Source organism: Mus caroli, unplaced genomic scaffold (genome assembly GCF_978045245.1).
Source record: "Mus caroli unplaced genomic scaffold, Mus_caroli_1 scaffold_18, whole genome shotgun sequence".
In the NCBI taxonomy this organism is placed as follows: Eukaryota; Metazoa; Chordata; class Mammalia; order Rodentia; family Muridae; genus Mus; species Mus caroli.
In genome coordinates, this window is record NW_028227273.1 from 46,791,937 (window position 1) to 46,804,203 (window position 12,267).

At 49.3% G+C, this 12,267-nt stretch overlaps 1 long non-coding RNA gene across 1 annotated transcript; it reads right to left on the reverse strand.

Annotated features, from left to right (window-relative positions):
• Positions 1–570: 570 nt before the first annotated feature.
• Positions 571–1,183, reverse strand: LOC147000402 (uncharacterized). The gene is made up of 3 exons (XR_015045911.1): positions 930–1,183; positions 732–832; positions 571–641 (listed from the first exon to the last, which is right to left on the reverse strand). It is a non-coding gene; the product is annotated as an uncharacterized LOC147000402 (long non-coding RNA).
• Between the last annotated feature and the right edge of the window lie 11,084 nt (positions 1,184–12,267).

Sequence of the window (12,267 nt, forward strand, 5' to 3'; positions counted from 1 at the left end):
AGCCCAGGCTAGCCTGTAACTTATTATATAGCCCAGGATGACCTTGGATCCTTGATCCTCCTCCCCTGACCTCCTGAGTTCTGGGATTACAAGCACCTTTTCCTGGCTTATGCAGTGCGGTGGATAGGAACAAGGAGGGAGGGCTTTGTATGTTCTAAGCATGTTAGTCTACCATCTGACTATTTGACTATTTGACTATTTTACTTACTATCTTACCAGTTGGTATTTACATCACCAATGTGTAAGCCCTCCTCCTCCTTTAACAAGAGCTTCAGCTTCCACCCTCCTGCCGTTGTCCCTTGCCAACAGCCCACCCACTGATGGATGGATCTGATGGGACACATTAGCTACAACCTGGCCATCTCTCCAGATTTGGGCCACCAACAATTCTCACCTGGCCATCACAATAGCTTCCTAATTGCTTCCCCTCCTGTCCCTACCCCTAGGCTGGTCTATGTGAACATCAACGCCCTTTTTTAAAATGTGTTTGCAGCTGGCGAAATGGCTCAGTGGGTAAAGGCACTTACTGCCAAGGCTGATGGCCTGCATTGGATCCCTACATGGTGGAAGGAGAGAACTTACTCCCAAACGTTGTCCTCTGACCTCCACACGCACCGTGTTCACCCCATGAGTGGCTACACCTATGCAGGCATGCATACAAGTAAATACACATAATACTAATAATGCTTTAAAAAGTGTCTGAGAGATGGCTCACAGTGAACAGCACGTACCGTTCCTGCAGAGTGGCTCACAGCTGCCTATAACTCCAGCTCCAGGGGATCCGACACCCTCTTTTGGCCTCTGAGAACACCTGTCCTCTCGTGCACATACCCTACCCAGACCCAGACACATACACATAATTTAAAAATAAAATAAGATCATTTAAATTAAAATAAAATCTGTTTGCTGCTGGGCATAGGACCACTCACCAGTAATCAAAGCACTTAGCAGGAAGAGGCAGGAAGATCCCAAGTTCAAGGCCAGCCTGGACTTTGTAGAGAGATCCTGTCTCAGAAAATCAAAGGCTACAGATCTAACTCAGTGGTAGGGCACTTGGTCTGGAGTGTTCAAAGGTGCCATGAATCCAATCTCCAAAACCACAAAACCTTCCGTAAAGCAGGCCTGTGTGTGTGCCTGGGTTGGTCGGGTGCCTGCCAAGCTTGCACAAAGACCTGGATTTGATCCCCACGACCGAATCAACTAGGTGAGGCGGTGCATAGACACAAACAAAAAGCAAAGCAAACCAAAACTAACTAGGCAAGTTGTTGCATGCCTGTAAATCCCATAGGGCATTTGAGCCAGCCTGGAATATAGATGCCTTGTCTGAAGCAAAACAAAACAACAAAAAATAATAAAATAAAATAAAATAAAATAAAATAAAAGCATGTTGCTCTATCATCCCTGCTCAGTATTTACCAGTGCCTCCCATTTCATTCTACAGTCTAAAAAAAAAAAAAAGAAAAAAAAAAAGAAAAGAAAATTTCCTTCCCACCCCGAACACCAGATGATGGGCTTCACCTTCACCCAGATACTCTGCCTTGGTTACTTTCTGATTCTCACCTCAGCCTTGGTAGTTGGAGACATGTCTGGTCTAACCACCCAAAGGATTCTGGGTCTGCATGGGAAGGGCTCTGAAGAAAGGTTAGAAAGTGGGTCTCCTGATGGGAGAGGTGGGAAAGGACTATGGATTATAGTCACTCCATCCCCAGTGACCCCAGTGATGGTCATTAAGGAAGGTCTGAGGCATAGTTCCACCATGTGTGCTGGGCCACCCTCCCTTCCCTGCCCACACGGGGCTGGACTCTAGGTCAGTTGGAGCCTCAAGTGGCTTTTAAGTCATTAAGCTGAGAGAGAGTCGAGCACTGCAGATGCAATTGTATCAACAGCCCTCGGAGTGTTGGGAGGCTCAGGGGACCAAAGGCTCAGCTCTCGTGTCCCCCAAAGGAGAACCCCCTGGGGTGCCAGGCCCAGGCTCCTCCTCCTCTCCCATCTCTGCTGTCCGTCTGCTAGGTGCTGAGACCTGCTAGGGACTGAGACAGCCTTGGTCCCCAGGCTCCGAGGGCTCTGTGGCCCTTCTCTGTCTTTAAGTCACTTTTCTCTAAAGTCAGAATGCGATCTGTCCTTGTCTCCAGCATACCTTCCCCACCTGTGTGGCAAAGTGTCTCCCCAACACCCCAGAAAGGAGGCCTTGCAAACAAGCTTGTGCTGACTCAAGGACTGGATGCTTAAGGGTTATGCTGGCCCCGGGTGAGCAGAAATGGAGAAAGTGTGGGGGAGGGGTGCTGAGGGAAGAGAGGAAGGACAACAGAGGGCATCGGACCCCATTACAGATGGTTGTGTCCCATTACAAATGGTTGTGAGCCACCATGTGGTTGCTGGGATTTGAACTCAGGACCTCTGGAAAAGCAGTCAGTGCTCTTAACCACTGAGCCATCTCTCCAGCCTCCCCCCCCCCGCCCCCGCACATTGTTTTATTACTACTGTTTTTTTCTTTTAAATTTCTATTATGTGTGTGGTATGCATACATGTATGTATGTATTTTCATGTGTTCATATGTGTGCATGTGTGCATTATGTGCATTGTGTGTGCACGTATATGCATGTGTGTATGTATGTTCATGTGTGTACATGTATGTGCATGCATGTGCATGTGTGCATTATGTATGTTGTGTGCACATATATTCATGTGTGTGTATGTGTGTTCATGTATGTGCATGTGTGTGCATGTATGTGCATGTGTGTGCATGTGTGTTGAGGCTCAAGGTTGATGTGCAGAATCACTCCCTCATTACCCTTCTGCCTTCTCATAGAGACAGGCTCTCTCAATCAAACCCAGAGCTCATCAGTATGGATTGTCTTCCTAACCAGTTTGCTCTGAGGATCCTGTTCCAACCTAAATAAATAAACCCAGCATTTAGCCGGGCGGTGGTGGCACATACCTTTAATCCCAGCACTTGGGAGGCAGAGGCAGGTGGATTTCTGAGTTCTAGGCCAGCCTGGTCTACAAAGTGAGTTCCAGGACAGCCAGGGCTACACAGAAAAACCCTGTCTTGAAAAACCAAAAAAATAAAAAAATAAAATAAATAAACCCAGCATTTATTTAGGTTTCTGGAGGGAGTGGGATTTTAACCCGTTATCTTCCCAGCCCTTTGTTTCTTTTTTTGTTTTTCAGATAGCTGAGACTGATCTGGAACTTTCTATGCAGCTAGATGTAATCTTGAACTTCTTATCCTCCTGTCTCCACCTCCTAAGTGGTTAGGTCTATATGTGCATCCAGGGAAGGTCCCTCCCCTAACCGGAAGCTTACATATTGGTCTAGACTGGCTGGCCATGAGCTCCAGGAGCCTACCTGTCTGTAAATCCACCTCCCAGCGCTGGGATTACAGCCGTGGGCTATAACACCAGTTTCTATATGGGTACTGGGGACCCAAACTCAGGTCTTCATGCTTGTGAACCCTTCCAAGAGAAGCCTTGGCAGAAGTCCCTTTTTGCATTCTGTGATTCGCTCAACAATTTTCCTGGACATTCCTGGGGGAGACTCCGTTCCCCTCCCCTTGACTTCTTCTACAGTCCCTGAGGAGACTGACTTCAGACTGACTTTGTGGATAATGATGCTCTGAGTCAGGCCCCTGGCGTGGTGGTTGTTTTTGTTGTTGTTGTTGTTGTTTTTAAGGCAGCAGTCCAGGTTAGACTTGAACTCATTAGGTAGTCCTGGCTCAATAATCTTGAGCCCATGATCTTCCTGTTCTAGACTCTTAAATGCTGAGGTTACAAATTCCTCGCTAGACCTGATGAATGCAGTGTTGAGACTTGAACCCCCGGACTTCATGCATACAAGGCAAGCACTATTAACTGAGCTTTATCCCTAAGGCTGCATCTTCTCCAAGCCACTAGGCCAGATGATTGCTCGGATCCTTAACATCCCTGAGCCCTGTGTCTTCTGAAAACTCTCAGCGGGGCCCTCCTCTGCTAAGGATACAGAAAAAGCTCCTGTGTAGAGACCCTGGTGGACATCCCACCCCAAAGGCGAGTTCGCCTCCATCACCTAACTAACCAGGCAGCATCCACCTGAAGGCCTGTCGAAAGGTGGACGCCCCTTTCGATGTAGGCAGTGTCCCCCAACATTTCATATGGATGGGGGCAAAATAGAACTCGGGCTGCTAGCAGCATACCTAAACACAAGTCACAAAACCAGGTCACCATTACCCAAAAAGTCCAAAGCTGGGACAGTGGCTAGTTGAACAGTTTGGAGAGACATCCCAGCATAGGCAGGCAGTGAGGGGTGGGGCAGCGACAGAGTCTCCCCCAGGAACACCCAAGGAAATTGTTGAGCGAATCAAAGAATCCACAAAGGGGCCAGCTGCCAAGACTCTTCCCTGGAAAGGGTTGCTTCGGAGGCCGGTACGAGTCATGTTTCCTTTGGTGTGAGTCATGTATCTTACAGCAGGAGTTGCTAGGTGGAAGGAAACATTTGGAAGCCGGATGTTTCTCTATAAAGAAAGAGTAACACAAAATGGAAGGAGAGAGGTGGGAAACAGTCACTCATTCAACTCTGCCCTAACCTGGACTACCGACCTCCCACCTCACCTCTTCTTGCCCTCAACGTGTTCTCTCTCTCTCTCTCTCTCTCTCTCTCTCTCTCTCTCTCTCTCTCTCTCTCTCTCTCTCTCTCTCTCCCTTCCTGGGGGCAGCTCATTCATGTGCTGAAAGGTGCTTTCTGGAAGAGAAAGGTATTTGGCAGGGAGCAGGAAGGTGGGGGAGGGAATGTCAGCCCTGAGGGGTGTGGCCTGTCAACAAGAGGAGGGAGTGGCTTCCTGCCTGAGCTCCTGGGCTGCTTGCTGTGGAAATTCCTACCTGGCCCTCTGCTCCAGCCCGACCTGCCACCGGAGCGACTTCACAAACAGACCAGGAAAAGACTGAAGTCAGTGTGGCACCTGCCCCTGCTTGGGCCTCTGCCCTTGAGAGGTTTCAGACAAGCTCAGCACCCAGGAGCCCAGAAGTCTACACCAGTTCTACCTAAGACCCTGGCCCCGGGCTACTTCCCAACCTGTGGAAGGCCATCTTGAAGCAGTCAAGCCACTTGACCTTTCTGGATTCCAGAGTCAAGGGACAAAGATGAAAAGGAGAGGTGTCAGAAATAAGTACACTGCCACTTAGTGTGGTTCAAACCCCGCCTTCACATCTTAATGGGTCTTGGAGTTGTAGATGGTCCACTCCGGCCTTTGTCTCAGCACCTCTCTCTCCCACTCCCGGGAGTCTATGGTAGCCTCAGGAAACCTTGAACCTCTGATCCTTTCCCAAGGGTTAGGATTATAGGTGTGCACCAGCACAAACAGTTTTATACACTGCTGGGGCTCGAACCTGAGGCTTTGCACACGCCAGACAAGTACTGTACAGGCTAAGTCACGCCTCCCACCACAGCTTTTCCCACCTCAGGGGTTCATACGATTGCCTCGAGGCTTTGGAGGTGGATTATGAGATGAGAACAAGAGAGCAAATCACCCACACATGCCCACCCCACTGTTCTAGATGTCACTTTTATTATTATTAATTTTTATTTTATGTGTATGTGTGCCCCTGAGTGTGTGCCTGTGCATCACCTGACTCTAGATGCCCATGGAGACCAAAGGAAAGCATTGAATCCCAGTACTGGAGTTAGAGATGACTGGAGTTCAAGCCAGTTGTGAGTTATGTGGTGCTGGGAACTAAGCTGAGGTCCTCTGCAAGAGCAACTCTTGGCCACTGAGCCAGTTCTGTAGCCCCTGTCTGTTACTTCTTTCATAAACCTCAGAATGAACCTGGCCATAGAAGTGCACACCTTTGATCCCATCACAGAGTGGAAGGCAGGTGGATCTCTGTGAGATGGAAGAGAGCCAGGGCTATAAAGAGACGCAGTCTTCTTCTTCTTCTTCTTCTTCTTCTTCTTCTTCTTCTTCTTCTTCTTCTTCTTCTTCTTCTTCTTCTTCTTCTTCTTCGTTTGTTTGTTTGTTTTTGTTCTTTTCCAGAGAGGGTTTATCTGTATAGCCCTGGCTGTCCTGGAACTCACTTTGTAGACCAGGTTGGCCTCGAACTCAGAAATCCGCCTGCCTCTGCCTCCTGAGTGCTGGGGTTAAAGGCGTGTGCCGCCGCCGCCGCCACCACCACCCAAGAGACGCAGTCTTAAAAGCAACAAGAACAACTAGTGATAAACCGCAGATTCTAATAAGTCGCATTATCTTAACTTCCATGTGCTTAGCAAGACATGATGGTACATGCCTAAATTCCTGGCATTTAGAATCTGACACCTCTAGCCTCTTTCTGCACCTGCGAACATGCACAAATACACACACATACACAGAAATAAAACAAAAAGGTCACCTCGCCAGGTGGTGGCGGTGGCGCACACACTTGTTCTCTCAGAAGGCAGGTGGATCTCTGAGTTCGAGGACAGCCTAGTCCACATAATAATGAGTTCCAGGACAGCCTGAGCTACACAGAGAAACCCTATCTTGAAAAAACAAGTCGCCAGACAGTCATGGCGCACGCCTTCAATCCCAGCACTTGGGAGGCAGAGGCAGGCAGATTTCTGACTTTTAGGCCAGCCTGGTCTACAGAGTGAGTTCCAGGACAGCCAAGGCTACACAGAGAAACCCTGTCTCGAAAAACAAAAACAAAAAAACAAAAAACAAAAAAAAAGAAAGGAAGGAAGGAAGAAAGGAAGGAAGAAAGAAAGAAAGAAAGAAAGAAAGAAAGAAAGAAAGAAAGAAAGAAAGAAAGAAAGAAAGAGGAAAATGAAAAGGAAAAGGAAAAGGAAAAGGAAAAGGAAAAGGAAAAGGAAAAGGAAAAGGAAAAGGAAAAGGAAAAGGAAAAGGAAAAAGCAAGTCACCTCAACAACATATGGAGTTTGGGGCCAGCCAAGTGTACATGAGTCCCTGTCTCAAAGCACAAATCCTGGTGTGGTGAGTGACACCATGGAACTGAGAACATTCCAGATAATTGGAGGATCAGGAGAAAGAGTTTCATTCCCTACAGCAAAAGGTCCCCACTTGGAAGAGTCATTTTCAAATGTGACAGCTACACACCATACCACGTGAGCCCAAACCTCGGGGTGTGCCCCAGTGATTTTTCTATGCCTTTGTTTCCCCAGCTGCAGAGCTGAGCTCATTACAAAATCTATCCCTGGGATCTGTCGTATTGTAGGAATTAAATCAGTGCTTCTCAGCCTTCCTAATGCTGTGACCCTTTAATACAGTTCCTCATATTGTGGTGACCCTAAGCCATAAAACTATTTTTGTTGCTACTTCCTAACTGTAATTTTGCTACTGTTACGAATCATAATATAAATATCTGTGTTTTCCACGGGTCTTAGGTGACCCCTATAAAAGGGTCGTTCAACCCCGAAGTGGTCGAGACCTACAGGTTGAGAAACACTGAATTAAGAGAATGATTTTTGAACAAGATCAGCGGGCACGCTGAAGGACATGTTCAAAGGCACGCCATGCTTCCAGAATTCAGGTTGAAGGAAGAGGAGGACAAACAGCGGGACCACGTGATTGCCATCAGGTCCCACCCCCACCCCTATCCCTATTCCTGCCCAAAGCTCGGATGAGGCCCACTCCAGTCTCTGTAGGGGATGGAAGGCCAAGAGGAGGCTCACCTGCCTTCTGTACAAAGTCCAGGGGGCCCCGCCCACTCTGGCACTGGGCCCCACCCCCACCGCAGAGTTGGTGGGCACCGCCACACCCCAACCTGCCACAGCCTTTTGGAGCTGGTGGCAAGAACCAAACCTTCCCCGCCTCTCCCCTCCCCTTTCCTGCTTTTATTATTTTTCTTTTCCATAAAGATTAGCCTCTGCTGCTTCTCTATCAAGGCCCAGAGGATAAACATGTGGTCCCGAGGCTGAGAAACTCCAGGCCTGAAGGCCCCACAACCCCCACCCTGCAGCATAAACCCAGGGCTTTTAAGCAAGGAATGGTTTTCAGCAAATCTCCCACTATCAGCAGAAACCTTTGAAAGAGTTTGTTTAAAGGCCAGAGAGACAAACAGCAAGGAGGAGTGTTTGTTTAAGAGGCATGCTCTGTGTGGCCACTCCAGGGCCAGGATTTACCATCTGTGGGGAGGAGAGCCACTTAGAGGCTAGGGTGGGGGCCTCCCAGGGGCACCCTTGGACTACTGGGTGTGGACTCCAGCCCAGGTAAGCTACCTGAGTCTTGGGGGAGGGAGAAGAGCCAGGCTCTGGGTCCTCCTGGGCTAAATGGCAGCAGAGGGAGGCTGAAAGGAGCCCTTCTTGGTCTGCAGCTATTCGAAAGGAAGGTTCCCAGAAGGACCTGCTGGTGGGATGGAGGCAGAAACCTCACATGAAGGAGCTGAGATACGGCTCCATCAGTAACATGTCTGGCACACAAGCAGGAGAACCCGAATCGAGATGCCCCGAGCCCATGTGAAAAGCCCGACCTAGGTTTGAGGATGGAGATAGGAAGATCGCTCAAGTTTACCGGTCAGCCGGCCTTGCCCATCTGATGAACTTCAGGTTCATTGAGAGACCCTGTCTCAAAAAGTAAAGGTGGGGAGGGCCAGCAAGATGGCTCAGGGGAAGAAGAAGCTTGCTTCCCAGCCTCACTACCTAAAGTCAGTTGCCAGGACTCTGGTGGTGAAAGAAGAGAGTCTGGCAAAATGTCCTCTGACATACATATGCAACCTGTACATACACACACACATACACATACAAATAAAGTATAATTAATAATAGTAAAAGCGGTAAACAGCTGAGAAAAGACAGTCGATCATGGGCCACCCCATCTATAATAAGATGTACACATCTCACCCACATAGAATACTACACACACACACATACACACAAACTAAAAAACAAAAACAAAAAAACAAAAAAACACCTCACAATCCAACGTATACCAGAGTGATCTCTCACATAAAAATCAGACCTGCTCAGCCTCTGAGACACTGGCAGGCCTGCCTCCGTGTCTCTGTATTGCCAAATATGCATCCTTCCATTGTCCAGATGTACCGACTACCTGCTTTTCACCATGTGGGGAACTCGGGGTTCAACTGATAAGGCTCTGTGCACATGATGAGCATGCACCGACTGAGGAGACCCCAACTGAGGGGGGAACATAGTTACCAGGGCCGGGAGGGATGGCTGAGGCTCCCTGGAAGGTGACTCTGTATCTGTAAAGGCAGAGGGCAGATGCCTAGAGGACCAGGTCCAATGGGCAGGGAGATCCACGGTGCTGCCCATGGCCTGGCTGAGGTGGGTATGGGCTGGGAAACCTTCATGCAGGAAGCCATGGGCTCATCACCCACATAGAATATTACAAGAACCCTTTCTCCCTTCCAGGCAGCGAGCTCTGAAGACAGGGAGACAGGCAACTCCTTACACACTTCCAACGTGAAGACACCCCATGAGTCTAGATCAGGAGCAGCCCAGGCCATGTGACAAGTCCTCAGGTGGGACTGGGAATCCCCTCTGCCATCTTGGCTCTGCCTTTTGCTAACCAGGTAACCTGGACGGGAAGATGGAAGGAAGAGAGGCGGGCGTTTGTGTGTGGGTATATAGTAGATGCTCAGTAAACACTGGGTCTCCCACTTGGGACCCTTGCACTCTGTCTTCTTTACTACTCCCTCTTGGAAAGATGAGCTAGAAAATGACCACCGGGTTCCAGGACAGGAGGAGGTGAGGAACAGCTAAGTTGTCTGCAGGCTCAGGAAAGACCCTCTCCTTGACAAAAGTCCAGTTTGACTTTGTGGGATTCACAAGGAGGATGGGAATCCAGGACAATGGGTTTAAGGTCACACTCAGCAGGAGATCCAAGAAGTGTTGTTGACTGGTGGAGGGGACTTCAAGGCACAGAGCTCCTGGGCTGGGTGGAGGTGGGGCAGAGAGACGGAAGGGAAGGGATGCCCCTGGAGGGAGAAGTCTCTAGAGCTGCTTCTCCATTAAGATTTCAAAATTTCCCACCACTCCTAGCAGGGGATTCCAAAGTCCACCAAGTTCCTCTCTAATCCTCTCGAAGAAAAGTCATCTGTCGTTTGTCCTTAGCGTCCTGCCAGGTGACAGACAGCGTGAGAGATAAACCCATGTGCCTGGGAGCCTTACCCAGGCAACACAGGTGAGGCTTACAGGGCCTTGAATGTGTTCTCTCTGAAGTACAGGAACATGCCCGCACCATGGGAAGGACTCAGGGACAGATGTGTTTGGGAGACATGCTATAAGTATTTCATTACATAATTTCTAGTGCTCCGAAGCTCAGCCTGGAATCTGATGAACTTCTGCGGGGATCATAGGGCCGCAGACTGTGTGGCTCACACAGGAACAGGGCGGGCAGCTGCCCCAGCCCCTCCTCCCTGGCAACCAGAGTGCCTGGGGACCTCAGGGTTCCTTCTCTTTGCCCTGTCGATGCCTTGCCAAGGAGAACCCTCGTGCCTGGCAGCTGGAAGCCAGCCCTTCTCCTTTCAAAGCGTCTGCATCTCCTTTGCTTTCTCCTCCTTCCTCCCCCCACCCCTCAAAAAGGGAGGACACCCCTGTGTTGAGTACACAGCCTGTAATTTTGCTGTCAAACCTCAGCTAGGAGGTCAGTGTTGTGACTGGCTGTGTAAGGATCTTTCCCTTAAGGGTAATTACACTAAATTCCCCTCTGAAGGACAGCTCTCTCTGGATAGAATACAAGAAAAGCCCCACATCGTACCCCTGCGCGTAGAAACGCTTGGGTCTCTGTGGCTGTCACAGGCACTCCGGCAGAGAGATCCTCTGAGGCACTCTGATTCCTCAGAGCTGAGGCTGCAGGGTGACAAGACTCAAGGCCACAGGGAAGTATGGCCAAACGGCAAAAGGGAGGGTTCCAGAGGGCTCTCTCTGTCTGGGGACCTGGGGCTCTAGGTGGCCCAGAATATGCTTGGCTCCATTTGGAGTGTCTCCACTTTAGCTGACAATATCCTGAACCATGAAATCAAGAAGATCCCGTCTCTTGGCAATCTCCATCTCCAGACAGGGAGAGGAGACTCATCTGTGCTAACCCATCTCTCTAACAGGTTGGCCTCAATCTTTCTGCACACCAAGGATCAGATCCCCACCCCCACCATGGACCAGCGGGACTGGAGATGGACTTAAGATGAACCTAGCTGGGTCAGTGAGAAACAGCTGATGCCCTCACAGGTGAGATAAAAGTGCAGCACACCTGCCCATCACCCACAGCCCACAGGAGATACCACCTTCCCTCTAGTTCCCTCCACCCAAGGACCCAGGGATGGCAGAAAAAAAAAAATGGTCGCAACCTCCCAGGTCTAGCACTGGAGTTTCCCTTCTATCCCAGGGAGACCCCGGCGAGAACTGGGGAGTCACTTCACCCACAACAAACAGTTAAAAGGAAGAAAGCGGGTCTGGCGATATCAATGCACTTTGATAACAATAAACCCTGCTTTTAATTTATGCTAATGTGTAGGGCTGTGGTGACAGTAAGAACTAAATTACAGAGTGGCTTTCGAGCCGGTAATTATCCCTCCATTTTTCACCGCTCTGGAAGATGGACACACAATTATACTCTCTTGCTGTATATTAATACAGATTCTTGACATCTTCAGCAGACCCGGAGCTGTCATCCAGCTTTTTGTCTCCTTTAATTGAAAATTAATGGTTACTGGGTTGCCACGGAAACAGAGGCCACGGACGCCAATGGCGCTCACGTCTCACTGAGGGACTGGCGGCATCGGGAGTCCGGAATGACCTTGAAAGTTAAAAGAAAAAAAAACTTAAAAAAAAAAAAGAAAGAAAAAGAAAGGGGAGGAGGGGAGATGAGGACAGAAGGGTGGGTGGCTGTGGGTCAGAGCCGGGAGAGAAGAGAAGGCAAGAATAGGGAGAGAGAGGAGATGCACGAAAAAATTACAGAAAAAACACCGCAGAATTGGGAATACTACAAGCGCTGGACAGAAAGAAATCAAATTAGCAAGTTTCGTTTCTCAAGTCTGCTTTATTTTGCTGATTTTTACTCTGGCTCTCTTCTACCCCAGGCCGGAGGTGTGATCCTCTTGCCTCCAGAGCTCTCCCAGTGGATGCTGTTTTTATAGGTGTATGCCATCAAGCCTGGCTTAGGGAGTCCTGGGGATTGAACCTGGGGCTTTGTGCTTGCTAGGAAGCAATGCTAGCACTGAGCCTCATCCTCAACCGGATTCCCTCCTCTTTACCCCAGGAGACCATTGAAAGGCTGGAGACAGACTGACCTTCCCTTCCAATCCTGGGATCTAATCTGCTAGAGCTTCCTGGAAGAGACAAAACGGC